Source organism: Triticum aestivum, chromosome 7A, assembly GCF_018294505.1.
Source record: "Triticum aestivum cultivar Chinese Spring chromosome 7A, IWGSC CS RefSeq v2.1, whole genome shotgun sequence".
Classification (NCBI taxonomy): Eukaryota; Viridiplantae; Streptophyta; class Magnoliopsida; order Poales; family Poaceae; genus Triticum; species Triticum aestivum.
In genome coordinates, this window is record NC_057812.1 from 628092224 (window position 1) to 628107713 (window position 15490).

The 15490-nt window shown below is 38.6% G+C and overlaps 1 long non-coding RNA gene across 1 annotated transcript; it reads right to left on the reverse strand.

Annotated features, from left to right (window-relative positions):
• Window positions 1-10405: 10405 nt before the first annotated feature.
• On the reverse strand, window positions 10406-14517 carry LOC123153619 (uncharacterized). The gene is made up of 3 exons (XR_006476547.1): window positions 13628-14517; window positions 13120-13188; window positions 10406-12932 (listed from the first exon to the last, which is right to left on the reverse strand). It is a non-coding gene; the product is annotated as an uncharacterized lncRNA (long non-coding RNA).
• Between the last annotated feature and the right edge of the window lie 973 nt (window positions 14518-15490).

Below are 15490 nucleotides of genomic sequence, written 5' to 3' on the forward strand. Positions count from 1 at the left end.
CAATATATGAGCGCGAGCCATGGACATAGCACTATGGGTGGAATAGAATATGATGATTGAGGTTGTGTGAGAAGACAAAAAGGGAGAAAGTCTCACATTGATGCGGCTAATCAATGGGCTATGGAGATGCCCACCGATTGATGTCAATGCAAGGAGTAGGGATTGCCATCCAACGGATGCACTAGAGCTATAAACATATGAAAGCTCATCCAAGAAACTAAGTGGGTGTGCATCCAACTTGCTTGCTCACGGAGACCTAGGGAATTTGAGGAAGCCCATCATTGGAATATACAAGCCAAGTTCTTATAATGAAAAATTCCCACTAGTATATGAAAGTGACAAAATAAGAGACTCTCTATCATGAAGATCATGGTGCTACTTTGAAGCACAAGTGTGGAAAAAGGATAGTAACACTGTCCCTTCTCTCTTTTTCTCTCTTTTTCTCTCTTCTTTTGTTTGGGCCTTCTTTTTTTGGCCTCTTTTTTTCGTCCGGAGTCTCATCCCGACTTGTGGGGGAATCATAGTCTCCATCATCCTTTCCTCACATGGGACAATGCTCTAATGATGATCATCACACTTTTATTTACTTACAACTCAAGAATTACAACTCGATACTTAGAACAAAATATGACTCTATGTGAATGCCTCCGGCGGTGTACCAGGATTGCGATGAATCAAGAGTGACATGTATGAAAAATTAAGCATGGTGGCTTTGCCACAAATACGATGCCAACTACATGATCATGCAAAGCAAGATGACAATGATGATGCGTGTCATAATAAATGGAACGATGGAAAGTTACATGGCAATATATCTCAGAATGGCTATGGAAATGCCATAATAGGTAGGTATGGTGGTTGTTTTGAGGAAGATATAAGGAGGCTTATGTGTGATAGAGCGTATCATATCACGGGGTTTGGATGCACCGGCGAAGCTTGCACCTACTCTAGAGGTGAGAAAGGGCAATGCACGGTACCGAAGAGGCTAGCAATGATGGAAGTGTGAGAGTTTGTATAATCCATGGAGTCAACATTAGTCATAAAGAACTCACATACTTATTGCAATAATCTACAAGTCATCAAAACCAAGCACTACGCGCATGCTCCTAGGGGGATAGATTGGTAGGAAAAGACCACCGCTCGTCCCCGACCGCCACTCATAAGGAAAGCAATCAAAGAACACCCCATGCTTCAAATTTGTCACAGAACATTTACCATACGTGCATGCTACAGGACTTGCCAACTTCAACACAAGTATTCATCAATTTCACAATTACTCAACCAGCACACCTCTAATATTACCACCTTTATATCTCAAAACAACTATCAAGCATCCAAATTCTCTTAGCATTTAAAATTTATAACCAAAGTGAATTACCATGCTGTTCTAAAGGACTATCAAAATGATATAAGTGAAGCATGAGAGATCAATTATTTCTATAAAATAAAACCACCGCCGTGCTCTAAAAGCTATAAGCGAAGCACTAGAGCAAAAATTATCCAACTCAAAAGATATAAGTGAAGCACATAGAGTATTCTAATAAATTCCCATTTCATGTGTGTGTCTCCCAAAAGGTGTGTACAGCAAGGATGATTGTGGCGAACTAAAAAGCAAAGACTCAAATCATACAATATGCTCGAAGCAAAACACATATCATGTGGCGAATAAAAATATAGTTCCAAGTAAAGTTACCGATGGACGAAGATGAAAGAGGGGATGCCTTCCGGGGCATCCCCAAGCTTAGGATTTTGTTTGTCCTTGGATTTTACCTTTTGGTGTCTTGGGAATCCCCAAGCTTAGGCTCTTGCTACTCCTTGTTCCATAATCCATCAAATCTTACCCAAAACTTGAAAACTTCACAACACAAAACTTAAAAAGAAAATCTCGTGAGCTCCGTTAGTAAAAGAAAACAAATCACCACTTCAAGGTACTTTAATGAACTCATTATTTAATTATATTGGTGTTAAACCTACTGTATTCAAACTTTTCTATGGTTCATAAACTCTATTACTAGCCATAGATTCATCAAAATAAGCAAACAACACACGAAAAATAGAATCTGTCAAAAACAGAATAGTCTGTAGTAATCTGCAGGTTTCGAATACTTCTGGAACCCCAAAAATTCTAAAATAAATTTATGGACGTGAGAAATTTATCTATTAATCATCTGCACAAATAGTTAACTAAATATCACTCTCCAATAAAAAATGGCAGCGAATCTCGTGAGCGCTAAAGTTTCTGTTTTTTACAGCAAGATCGCAAGGACTTTCCCCAAGTCTTCCCAAAGGTTCTACTTGGCACAAAAACTGATTAAAAGCATAAAACCACATCTAAATAGAGGCTATATGAATTATTTATTACTAAACAGAATCAAAAATCAAGAAACAAAAATAAAATTGGGTTGCCTCCCAACAAGCGCTATCGTTTAACGCCCCTAGCTAGGCATAAAAGCAAGGATGGATGTAGGTATTATCATCTTTGGTATCCAATCCATAAGTGGCTCTCATAATAGATTCATAAGGTAATTTAATTTTATTTCTTGTAAAGTGTTCCATGCCCTTCCTTAACGGAAATTGGAATCTAATATTCACTTCCTTCATATCAATAATTGCACCAATCGTTCTAAGGAAAGGTCTACCAAGAATAATAGGACATGAGGGATTGCAATCTATATCAAGAACAATGAAATCTACGGGCACATAATTCCAATTTTAAACAATAAGGACATCATTAATTCTTCCCATAGGTTTCTTAATGGTGGAATCCGCAAGATGCAAGTTTAAAGAACAATCATCAAATTCACGGAAACCTAGCAAATCACACAAAGTTTTAGGGATCGTGGAAACACTAGAACCAAAATCACATAAAGCAAAGCATTCATGATCTTTAATCTTAATTTTAATAGTAGGTTCCCACTCATCATGAAGTTTCTAGGGATAGAAACTTCCAATTCAAGCTTGTCTTCATACGATTGCATTAAAGCATCAACGATATGTTTAGTGAAAGCTTTATTTTGACTATACGCATGCGGAGAATTTAGCACGGATTGTAACAAGGAAATACAATCTATCAAAGAGCAATTATCATAATTAAATTCCTTGAAATCCAAGATAGTGGGCTCATTTCTATGTAAAGTTTTGACCTCTCCAATCCCACTTTTATCAATTTTTGCATCAACATCGAAAAACTCTGAATCATTGGGACGCCTTCTAACTAAAGTTGACTCATCTCTAGTCCCATCATTATCAAGATTCATATTGCGAAACAAAGATTTAATAGGGGAAACATCAATAACTTTTAGATCTTCATCTTTATTATCATGGAAACTATAAGAACACCCTTTCATAAAGCAATCTTTCTTAGCACGCATGCTAGCGGTTCTTTCTTTGCACTCATCAATGGAAATTCTCATAGATTTGAGAGACTCATTGATATCATGCTTAGGTGGAATAGATATAAGTTTCAAAGAATCAACATCAAGAGAAATTCTATCCACGTTCCTAGCCAACTCATCAATCTTAGACAAATTTTCTTTAATCTAAGCATTGAAACACTTTTGCGAACTAATAAACTCTTTTATATTAGATTCAAAATCAGAGGGCATCTAATTATAATTTACATAAGAATTGTTGTAGGAATTACCATAATTATTAGAGGAATTACTAGGAAACGGCCTAGGATTAAAATTACCTCTATATGCGTTATTACCAAAATTATTCCTACCAACATAATTAACATCCATAGATTCATTATTATTCTCAATCAAAGTAGACAAAGGCATATCATTAGGATCATAAGAAACACTTTATTAGCAAACAATTTCATAAGTTCATCCATCTTTCCACTCAAAACATTGATTTCTTCTATAGCGTGCACCTTTTTATTAGTAGATCTTTCAGTATGCCATTGAGAATAATTAACCATAATATTATCTAGGAGTTTAGTAGCTTCTCCTAAAGTGATTTCCATAAAAGTGCCTCCCATGGCCAAATCTAAAAGATTTCTAGAAGAAAAGTTCAATCCGGCATAAAATTTTTGTATAATCATCCAAAGATTCAAACCATGTGTAGGGCAATTACGTATCATTAATTTAATTCTCTCCCAAGCTTGTGCAACATGTTCATGATCAAGTTGCTTAAAATTCATAATATCGTTTCTAAGATTGATGATATTAGTGGGAGGAAAATACTTAGAGATAAAAGCATCTTTGCACTTATTCCATGAATCGATACTATTTTTAGGCAAAGACGAAAACCAAGTTTTAGCATGATCTCTAAGGGAAAACGGGAATAGCTTCAGTTTAACAATATCACACAAATGAACAAAGTTGTTTAGATGGGTAGCGGCATCTTCACTAGGAAGGCCGAAAAATGGATCTTCCATGACAAGATTCAACAAGGCAGCATTAATTTCACAAGATTCAGCATCGATAAGAGGAGCAATCGGAGTGCTAATAAAATCATTATTGTTGGTATTGGAAAAGTCACACAATTTAGTATTATCTTGAGCCATCGTGACGAGCAAGCAATCCAACACACAAGCAAACAAGAAACAAGCAAAAAGAGGCAAACTGGAAAAGAGAAGGGGAACGGAAAAAGAGGGCAAATAAAATGGCAAGGGTGAAGTGGGGGAGAGGAAAATAAGAGGCAAATGACAAATAATGTAATGCGAGGGATAAGCGTTTGTGATGGGTACTTGGTATGTCTTGACTTGTGCGTAGACTCCCCGGCAACGGCACCAGAAATCCTTCTTGCTACCTCTTGAGCACTGCGTTGGTTTTCCCTTGAAGAGGAAAGAGTGATGCAACAAAGCAGCATGACCATTGCACTCAGTTTTTGAGAACCAAGGTATCAATCCAGTAGGAGGCCACACGCAAGTCCCTCGTACCTACACAAACAAATAAGAACCTCGCAACCAACGTGATAAAGGGGTTGTCAATCCCTTCACGGTCACTTATGAGAATGAGATCTGATAGAGATAATAATGATAAGATAAATATTTTTGGTATTTTTATGATATAGATTGAAAGTAAAGATTGCAAAGTAAAATAGATTGGAAACTTATATAATGGAGAATAGACCCGGGGGCCATAGATTTCACTAGTGGCTTCTCTCAAGATAGCATAAGTATTACAGTGGGTGAACAAATTACTGTCAAGCAATTGATAGAAAAGCGAATAATTATGAGAATATCTAGCCATGATCATGTATATAGGCATCACATCCGTGACAAGTAGACCGACTCCTGCCTGCATCTACTACTATTACTCCACACATCGACCGCTATCCAACATGCATCTAGAGTATTAAGTTCATAAGAACATAGTAACGCCTTAGGTAAGATGACATGATGTAGAGGGATAAACTCAAGCAATATGATATAAACCCCATCTTTTTATCCTCGATGACAACAATACAATACGTGTCATTTCCCTTTCTGTCACTGGGATCGAGCACTGCAAGATTGAACCCAAAGCTAAGCACTTCTCCCATTGCAAGAAAGATCAATCTAGTAGGCCAAACCAAACTGATAATTCGAAGAGACTTGCAAAGATAACCAATCATGCATAAAATACTTGAGAGAAGAATCAAATATTGTTCATAGATAGACTTGATCATAAACCCACAATTCATCATTTCTCAACAAACACACCACAAAAAGAGTTACATCGAATAGATCTCCAAGAAGATCGAGGAGAACTTTGTATCGAGATTCAAAGAGAGAGAAGAAGTCATGCAGCTAATAACTATGGACCCGAAGGTCTAAAGTAAACTACTCACACATCACCAGAGGGGCCATGGAGTTGATGTAGGGGCCCTCCGTGATCGATGCCCCCTACGGTGGAGCTCCGGAAAAGGCCCCAAGATGGGATCTCTTGGGTACAGAAGGTTGTGGCGGTGGAAATAGGGTTTCGTGGTGCTCCTGGATGTTTTCGGGGTATGTGAACATACATAAGAGGAAGAAGTAGGTCGGTTGAGCAACAAGGGGCCCACGAGGTGGGAGGGCGTGCCCAGGGGGGTAGGCGCGCCCCCTGCCTTGTGGACTCCTCGTCCATTTCTTGACGTCCACTCCAAGTCCTCTGGATCACGTTTGTTCCAAAAATCACGCTCCCGAAGGTTTCATTCCGTTTGGACTCCGTTTGGTATTCCTTTTCTATGGAACACTGAAATAGGCAAAAAACAACAATTTGCACTGGACCTTGGGTTAATAGGTTAGTCCCAAAAATAATATAAAAGTGTAAAATAAATCCCATTAACATCCAAAACAGATAATATAATAGCATGGAACAATCAAAAATTATAGATACATTGGAGACGTATCAGTGCTCAAGAGGTAGCAATGCCAACAACATGTCTATGTTTATCTTTTTCATCGGGTTTGGCAATTCTAGCAGCTTCATCACAGAAGTAAATAACATGCCCATCATTATTTTCTACCAAGAGATCTTTAACCATAGCACACTACTGCAGGATGCTGCTAACGCGACACTACGATGAGAGACTCTTCGACGAAACTATGTGCGATGCAATAATCGCAAACGGTGGTGTAAAATAACCATCAAAAAGGTGCAAACCGTTTGCGATGGAGGATGCATCAAACACGGTTCAGATTTTAGTTGCGTGTGTGATGCAGGGCATACGGTTGATCGATATGAACTATTTGCGATTAGATAGAATAACAGAAATAGGTAGCCATATCAATGTGTGTGTGATATATGACATACAGTTCACTCCGATGAACTGTTTGCGATGATCAAGGTGAACACAAACGATTCGGCTTAACAAGATGTGTGTGATACCCGGCAAACAGGTCAGTAATCAGAATTGTGTGCGATCATTATAGACCCCATACAGACTTTTTTTGTGAATTGTGTGCTTGTCAGGGAACACAGTTCAACAAACCAACCTGTGGGCGATAATGTAGAAGATCTCTGTCAACCGTCTGCCATGAGATTGACATGATAAACATGGATAACAAATTAATATGAGCGAACAGAAACAGAGATATGTACAGTCTACTTAATTTAGCCCATATTCTTGTTGTTGTTGGATGGCCCCACGACATCATCTTGGTGAGGACGCTTCTTGCCGCTGACAGTTGGCTTTTCATCGCCGCCGTCGTCGTCATCATCGTTGCTGTCGTCGTCCTCCTCCTCCTTATTCGACCATTCCTCCTCCTCATCATCATCGTCCTCTTCTCCGTCCTCCGACGGCTCCTCGTCCATCTGGTTGTCGTCTGACCACTCCGGAGGCGGCGTCCCTTTCATTATCTGGATATACTCGAGGTCTGGGCTCGACGCCGGACTCATGGAAGACGAGCGGGATGATTCCGATGTTGACCTATCATCGGGCGCCAGACTACTGGCCAAACTGTCATCCTCGTTGTCGCTCGACATGGCTACAGAGTGTGTGCCAGTGTGTAGCGCGGCCTGCCGGGGACGATGAACATGGTGAACACTTAAGCGGGATATGCAGATAAGAGGAAATGCCAATTGAAGCGGGGGTTGACGTATTATCTAACCGCTGATATAATAAACTGCAATTATTTGTACCTAGTCGCTCCAAATTCTCGGGGTTGCGCATGACTCATATTGGCTGGTTTATTTTTTCAGGACAAAAAGAAGGAACAAGTTTTGGGATTATGCACCGGTACCGGTACGAACGGAGTAGGACAGTTGGCAAGCAATACATTGAGCTCTTCTTATTGATAAAGCCAGTAGTAATCAAACTACAAAGGAAAAGAAAAAAAAGTCAAAGGAAAATATTTGCACGAATCTTCGCCTAGCATCAATGGCATAGGACCTAGATGTGCATTACTTAGAGCACATATAGATGTGCTTTAGCAATACTGTCAAACAAAACCCCTAATCATCATTGCAAACAGCGTATGGAACATGGCTAATGCGACAACCAGAACTACACATGCTAGTCCTTCTTGTCTCTTGCTTTCATTTGTTGCCTGTGATTGATTCTTTCTTGCTTCATCGTACTGATTGTACATTCCAGATCAACCAGTTTCTTCTTCAGCTTTACGTTATCTTCTGCGAGCTTGGTCATAACACTCCGAGCCCTGCCATGCCATTCTTCATCCAGCCAGTTAACAAAGGCACAAGCCTCATATCCCTGCCAATGTTAAATAGTATTTAGGATGAGCAGTGGCATTAACTGAAGTAAAATGATGAACCTAGCACTAACCTCTAAGAGGCAACTGAGAAACCGCCTGCCAATGTCGAATCTCTCCGTGCATACATGTCGAGCGGGAGTGTGCCCATGCACACAACTCAGCTTTTGGTACTTCTCAATGGCGCAAAACTCGGAGTCGAACTCGTGTTGTGGGAGTCTGGAGTCATGCTCCGGATCCGACGGCAGATCGCTTTCCTGGGGGGTGTCATTCTGGACGAATTCAGCAAGGAGCTATACTTTGGACATGCTAAAAAAGATCAAGATAGATTGGAACCTGACAGGACGATTTGGATCCATAGTACACCTGCCTTCTGATGACCTTAGGCAAGTGCTCGGTGGTGACCGCCGTCGTGGCGGCGCTACGAGCAGAGCAGCCGCACCGAAACCATCAGCACCATTCATTCGCATTCCCCCAATGTCAGCGCCACGCGAGGGAATTTGGAGGCCATGTAGGGATTTGGGGGAAATGGGGAAACCGTGGGGATAAGCTAACGGTCGGGAACTACTTATGGCACTATATGTTCATTGGTATGCGTCGGTGCTAAATGGTTTTTAACCCGTTTTCACGGCGGCATTTGGAATTGTCGCCAAGTGAGTGTGGGTGATAGGGGGTCCTTCCCACATGACTCAGAAATTGTCGGGGATAGGCCCTGCTAGGACATAGGCTGGGGCCGTGTGCGATCGGGCGAGACATCGAAACCCAATCATTTCTGTAGGTATGTACATCCCACACGGTAATCCAAGAAAATCATTTCCGTAGGTATGTATATCCCACATGGTGAATCCTAGAAAAACATTTCCGTTCGTATGTATATCACACACAGTCAATCCTAGGAATATATTTCCGTTCTTATGCACATCCCACAGTTAATCCAGGGAAAACGTTTCCATTTGTGTGTAGATCCCACATAGTTTTATGTATACGCTTGTGTGTGAAAGGTGTAACTATCACACACGCTCTGCCTTGGGTAACTATTTGCTTTCATTAATTAACTACACTAGTCGTCAACCCGTGCACTTGCACGGGCTAGCATTGTTGAATAAGTATATCATGATGATTCATATACTATTTCAGAATAACACGCTATATTAGACCATTACATCTAAGCAAAGGAATGGAAAATATAAGAAAATTACTTAGATCCTCCAAAATGTTTGCAGCTAAGAAGAGGAATGGCCAATATCAACAATTGATTATCAAAATATATAGTGCACTTCAGTAGAATCTTACTAATATTCTCTAAAGGGGTCCGGGCAAATACAATAGATCAAACTATGTACTTATGATTAGGTTTTAAGTCACATATGCTTTTACAATGGAACTTTTTAATTCTAACATTCTAATATTGATAGTTTTATTTCTTTTATCCAGTACTCAACTTGAGACATGACAACCTATAAAAGGTCATGTTTGACCAAGTGTTTACACAATAATATGAAGATAAACAATATCAATGTATTCATCAGTAGATATATTTTCATAATATATTTATTCAATATTGTAGTTGTTTATATTTTCATAGAGTAATTTTAACATGCCCGCTCATATCCCCTCTTTTCACATGGGAGGTAAGAAGGTAAAAGTAAATCAGACCACTACATAATCAAATCAATGGTTCGGATCCAGTATGTACTCTTATCTCTCGTGTCAAAAGGGGAGGTAAGAGGGACCATGCTAAAATTTTCTATTTTCATAAAATACATGGTCAAACATCAAAATAGTTGACTTTTAAATGAGTTCATATGCTATCTTTTGAGACCGAGGGAGGATGTAGAAATAGAGACCCATGCATGCATGCTTCAATTTCAATCATATGTAATGTGAGCTGATTTCCATAATATTTAAGTGACATAGTAGGCATATGAAACAACCATCCATGATCTACTATTGAATGGTCCATGAGCCACATGTTCCCAAATATAAATTTACAAGTTGTTATATTTAACTGACAAAACGGGAATAGAAAACAACAGTACACCATCCAGTATTGAACTGGCCAAGATCCCTAATATAAATTTGGAAGTTGTTAATAATATATGTATTTTTTTGAACTGATAATATATGTATATTAATATCATATACCTTGTTTCTTCTGAATCTCCTTTATTGCATAAAAATGCTATAGAATTTAATATGTGCAAGCATGAGGTAGCATGTGCCAGCTTAAAATCCATGATCTGAAACATGACTCAGATATGAGAACACCATATAGGTTCCACTTCTAATCAATTAATCCATTTGGATCACTTATCAAATGATCAACCACATCGAGTATTATGGAGGGAAAGAGAAAGATCTGATGGACAACGTGGTCGTCTTTAAGAAATAGTAGTGAGACCATCTGTAGAAAAATATTCGACATAGTGTGAGGTATGCACTAACTGCGTGAAATATGCCAATCGCAATAATCATCCATAAATAACTATGTACATAATTTGTAAATATCTTGATGGTGACTGATTACATGAGGTTTGTTCTACTATTTCCAGCAAGCGGCCATGATGAATCTCCATGTATGTAGGAAACAAACTTGTATTGAAACTGTCAAGGAAACATATAGGGGCATCAATGTAATAGATATAAATTTATGTAATTATGAGATCGATTTTTATGAACTACTCCCTCCGTTCCAAAATAAGCGACTCAAGCCACCGAACCATCAGATCTCTGTAAGGCAGCAGTCAATGGAAGCTGAAGAAACCAATACATCTATAAGAAAAGTAGCATCTAAATGTATCATATAAAGGTATTAAGAAGAGCTCTTGTGAGAGAAAATGTCTGCATCATGGCCACAAACATGATTGGTCACAGTCAGTGGAGTCAATCTATGAGAGGAGCTTGTGTGTAGATATAGGACAGTAGACGGATACCTATAGAGTGTTACGATGGAAGCCTTGGGCTGGTAATGTGGAAATGGATGGTTCAGTCACAACGACATCTGTACATGTCATTTACATACAGAAAACAATATAGTGGTTACATGTATGTAGTAGTAACAGACTAAATTTAATCATGTTGTACGGTAGAAATCTGCAAAGTATTAGTGTCATAGTGCTACATTATTTCAGCTTGGTATGAAACTGAAAGATCATTCAGTAACTTCTTTGGAACCCAATCTAAAAGTTCAGGTCGCCTAGCCTTCTTCAGAGAAATAGCCCAATATAGGTTCCATATTAATCATCAGTTTAGGTTCTGGATTAATCCACTATGCAAGAGGACATATAAAAGATGTACTGGATAATTTCAAATAATTATACTTGAGTTTTGTAAGTATTGCAACAAAACAATGTAGAATCAGTCAAAAAAACAAACGTAAGAGCATGTGCATCGCACAGAGAAACAACGGATATATAGATTGGTTTTCCCCAACAAAATATGATTTAATTATGTGAAAATAGGAAGAGGCATTCAGAGAGGTAGAAACCTATGGAGAGAGGCGAATAGATTCCATACCTACATAAACCAAAATTGTGATCAATAAAACGACCATCCTGAAATTGGATGTCGATAAAATCACTTGAAAATTTTAGATGAGGATTATACATCATATTTGCAATCTACTTAATTACAAATAGTATGGAGTGCTTAAGTTTGGTCACATGATAGTTTTTATGGTTCCTAGTCTGGAATACTGTCTTCAGAAGTAGATATAGTGCCATGCATGTACTCTAAGCATTCAGCTGCGCACAGTGGAACACATTAATCTGCTAATTTGGTAAAAACATATTTAGCTTACAATATTGGATGATTATCAATGCACATAGCTCCCCATATCAAATACTGAATTCACTAAATGGGCATGTTGATATCATAGCTAAAAATATGTTAACAAAGCTAGCATCTCTAAAATCTGAACACTGTAATTGCAGAGAAAAGGTCATGCATAACAATCCTATGAAATATGAATTTAATGATTATAATTGCCGGAATTTTTTGGATGATCAATGTTTAATACTACAAAAACATACATCTGGATCCTCTTTCGAGTACAATAAATGTACGTCTTGTGTGCATGTACTTGTATAACTAAATACGTGATACATTTAGTTTAATTTTTGCATGGGAAACAGTTTTAGAATCTTACTACTGATCTACCAATGAAAGATTATGCACTGTATTAGAAATAATTTTGAGAAATTTGTTAAGTTTGTAGATGCAGTTTAGAAAAACTTATAGCATGGGTGCCACTTTAGGCGATGCCGAGCTCCTAGCTGTTTCTCCTCCACGCCCCAAAACATATAATATGATAAAGAGAAGAGAAGTGTTGAAAGATAGACATGGAAAAGCTAGTTTTTCTTGATAAAACGTTAGTTCAATTTTTGCATGGGCAACAGTTTTAGAATCTTACTACTGATCTACCAAAAGATTATGCACTGTATTAATTTTGAGAAATTTGTTAAGTTTGTAAAACTTAAATGTAAGCATCACGCTTTTAAGACCGAAAGACAGAATTGTATAATATATATAACGTGGTACCATGCAGATAATCTAACAATTAGCGTTTACTCAGAGGAAATAACATAAAAAATCAAAAATCTCTCCATAGGAACGGTCAACTAACTCTTTTGACTAACAAAACAGGTAGCATTGGAAGACATCTGCGTACAGCTTCCTATAAACAATGTACGTAAACGGGCTCATGGCTGGTTGATGTAGATGCAGTTTAACAAAAACTTACTGCATGTGTGTCACTTTAGGCAATGCCGAGCTCCTAGCTGGTTTTCCTCCACTCCCCAAATCATGTAATCTGATAAAGAGAAGTGCTGAAAGATAGACATGGAAAAAGCTAGTTTTTCTTGATTTTAGTTTAATTTTTGCATGGGAAACAGTTTTAGAATCTTACTACTGATCTACCAATGAAAGATTATGCACTGTATTAGAAATAAATTTGAGAAATTTGTTAAGTTTGTAGATGCAGTTTAAAAAAAACTTACAGCATGGGTGCCACTTTAGGCGATGCCGAGCTCCTAGCTGTTTCTCCTCCACTCCCCAAAACATATAATCTGATAAAGAGAAGAGAAGTGTTGAAAGATAGACATGAAAAAGCTAGTTTTTCTTAAAAAAACTTTAGTTCAATTTTTGCATGGGCAACAGTTTTAGAATCTTACTACTGATCTACCAAAAGATTATGCACTATATTAATTTTGAGAAATTTGTTAAGTTTGTAAAACTTAAATGTAAGCATCCCGCTTTTAAGACTGAAAGACAGAATTGTATAATATATATATATACCATGGTACCATGCAGATAATCTAACAATTAGCGTTTACTCAGAGGAAATAACATAAAAAATCAAAAATCTCTCCATAGGAACGATCAACTAACTCTTTTGACTAACAAAATAGGTAGCATTGGAAGACATCTGCGTAAAGCTTCCTATAAACAATGTACGTAAACGGGCTCATGGCTGGTTGATGTAGATGCAGTTTAACAAAAACTTACTGCATGCGTGCCACTTTAGGCAATGCCGAGCTCCTAGCTGGTTTTCCTCCACTCCCCAAAACATGTAATCTGATAAAGAGAAGTGCTGAAAGATAGACATGGAAAAAGCTAGTTTTTCTTGATAAAACATTATGGATCAAGCTGACTTCTTAGGTCTAGGTCAGGAGATGAACTTGAATAGGGTTTGGAGTGTGAGTCAGGTATTCGCATGCGTAAGCCAAGATGGAGCGGCGGCCTCAATCAAGATTAAAGGAACATGGTTGCCGACAACCTCGTAGGTTCTTGCACCGGTGAAGGTAATATACCCCGAGTTGCACTGGTTGCACATCACTAGCAGAGCGGCAGTAACGGCACGACGGCGCAAGTTGGATTGATTCCTTCGTGACGCGCTAGCACGTAGTTCCTCGATGAGATGCACACGGTAGAAAGCATGATCAATTGAGCCGAAGCCTGAAGGTCCTGAACATGCACGTACACATCCTTCAGATCTAACCTGCACTTGAACTCTAAAATAATTCCATTAGATCATGGTGAGAAAAGAGCAAGAATGATGGCTCGACCTCAACATCCAGGATATAGCCTCCTGATCGAATGTGCACTTCAAATCGACCAAAAACCAAAACAAAAAATCTCATTAGATTGTGGGAGAGAAAAGAGGCATTGGAGGAAAGCTGACTCGATTGACCTCTAGATGCACGTATACAATAGCCTTATTCTTAATAGATCGTCCACTTCAACTCTAACAAAGAAAAATCGATTACATTAGAATAGGCCATGGAGAGTTGGGGGAGTACTGAGACGAAGGAGACGGAGGAGGAACACGAGCCAATGGGCAGAAGAGGTTCGGGGAGAGATGGAGAGAGGGAGACGGCCTCTTCCTTTGCATCTAATCTGTAGGTTTTCTTGTCATTGAAGTACAATACGTATGTATGCCTTTATATTTTAGATCGCTACCTAGGAGCCGTGTATGAAGCAGACTCTCGTGACCGGATGCAATGCAAAACCGATTTGGGTGAGGGTTTTTTTTCACCCAGCAAGATTAACGTAAATCATAGATCGATAGATCTACACCGTAATAATTCGGTCCCATCAGAGATTAACGGCTCCTAATTTCTAATTAACGTGGTAATTTTTAGGGAGTCTGTAATTAGTATATGTAGGTATAGGTATAGGTATAGGTATATATAGATAGATAGATATAGATCACACACGATTTGATGTAGAAAACTATGTGGCATTGGGCTATCCATCACAAGCGCTTTTACTGCCAGAACCGTTTGGAAAGTTCCATGACTGTCTGTTCTCTTCTTATTTCTGCCTGTAATTTATTATTCGAATCGGAAACTTTGAAATATGAAACGTGCAATTCAAATTCTCAGCACAATGGTTTAACAACGAATCCATAAATAAAATTGCCAGTACAATATGTTCAGTAATTACAGAATTAGGCAGCAATTAACTATGATGAACCACATTATTTAAAGGCGGTAAAGGTGAAGAGACAAATGTAAATCATTTTGACTGCCGACGGTGTTGAAGAAGTGGAATGCCCATAATGTGCCTTCCTTCAGGCCATAGGCACGAACCACTTTTTTCTTACCCCTTGTGACGATCGCCTGCCCATGCTTCACCGCCTTCAGGAAGACTTCTAGAGCATTATCATGGTAGCATGAATTATATACTTTAACCTTAGTTGCCTCCACTCCGGTCATGTAGTTTGCAAGGTAATCATCAGTAAATAGCTTCAGAAACCACTAAAAAGAGAAAAATATCAGATACTGAGGTCTAATAGAGTAACTTGTTGTGGGCAGGGGGAAAAGGCAACACATTACTTACCATCCTAAAGTTCACTATTGTCTTCGA